This window comes from Mus caroli, chromosome 6 (genome assembly GCF_900094665.2).
Source record: "Mus caroli chromosome 6, CAROLI_EIJ_v1.1, whole genome shotgun sequence".
Classification (NCBI taxonomy): Eukaryota; Metazoa; Chordata; class Mammalia; order Rodentia; family Muridae; genus Mus; species Mus caroli.
The window spans coordinates 93358900-93359968 of record NC_034575.1 but is presented as its reverse complement, the minus strand read 5'-3'; the positions used below and the strand labels follow the sequence as shown (position 1 = coordinate 93359968).

General features: G+C 49.5%; 1 pseudogene; it reads left to right on the top strand.

Annotated features, from left to right (window-relative positions):
- Positions 1-820, top strand: part of LOC110295732 — a 67855-nt pseudogene extending 67035 nt beyond the window's left edge.
- Positions 821-1069: the final 249 nt, after the last annotated feature.

Sequence of the window (1069 nt, the reverse complement as noted above, 5' to 3'; positions counted from 1 at the left end):
CTCGCTTGTCTGCTCTTGGGACCCTGGTCCTCCTACTGGGTTGCCTCAGCCAGCCTCGAGATGAGGACTTAGGCCTAGTCTTACTAAATCTTGTTATGCCTTGCTCTGTTACACCACTGCTTTTCTCTGATGGGAAACTGAGGAGCAGTGGATCTGGGGGAGACAGGAAGTAGGTCTGGGAACTGTGGGGAGGGGAGTGGGGGGAGGGGAGGCTGAGGTGAAGATATATTGTATGAGAGAATAACCAAAAATTAAATAAATAAATTGTTGAAGTCCTGTGGACAGGCTACACCTGTGGCTGGCCTAGACCCTTCTTTAAGACCACACCCTGCTTTAGTTTCTCTTGAAGACTTGTCCCTCATACACTGCACCTAAGCTGCAATTAAAATTAATAGGATGGGGTCCAGAGAGATGGCTCCATGGACCAGAGTGCTTGTTGCTCTTGTAGAAGGTTCCATTCTCAGCATGCACGTGATGGTTCACAGCCATCCGTGACTCTGGTTCTGACCTCCACAAGCACCACAGCAGCACACATTGTACAAACATACATGCAGAGAAAAGCCACACTCACACACAATGGACAATGAATGTCTTTGAAGTGAAGCAGAGGAATCGCACGGTAGTTTCACCAATCCAGATTTCTTCCTGCTTCCTCTCCTACCCCTGCTTTCTTTCCCGCCCTGCCCCTCGTCTCTTACTGTCTTTCTCCTCCCTTTCTTCCTGGCTTCCCTGCCTTGTCTTTCTCCCCCCATTTTGTCTCCTCCAACTGCAGACGTCCATACTTGAGACCATCATCATGAGCTGTGAGGTTGAGGGTTGAGAAGGGAGCCACTCAGGCTGCCGTCCAGTGGTGTCCGTTTTCCCCAGTCCCTGCAAGGCCAGCATCAGTCATCAGCTGGACATTCTGGCAGATTCCAAACCACACTTCCTCCCCCTCCCNAAGGCCCATAGTACCCCCAAAGCTCATAGATAGTTCCTTCTCTAGGTGGATGCTCCAAACTTAGTGACGGCTCAAAAAAGGGTATTTAAAAATCACAAAAGCAAACAAAAGCTGCTTTTGACTGCTTAG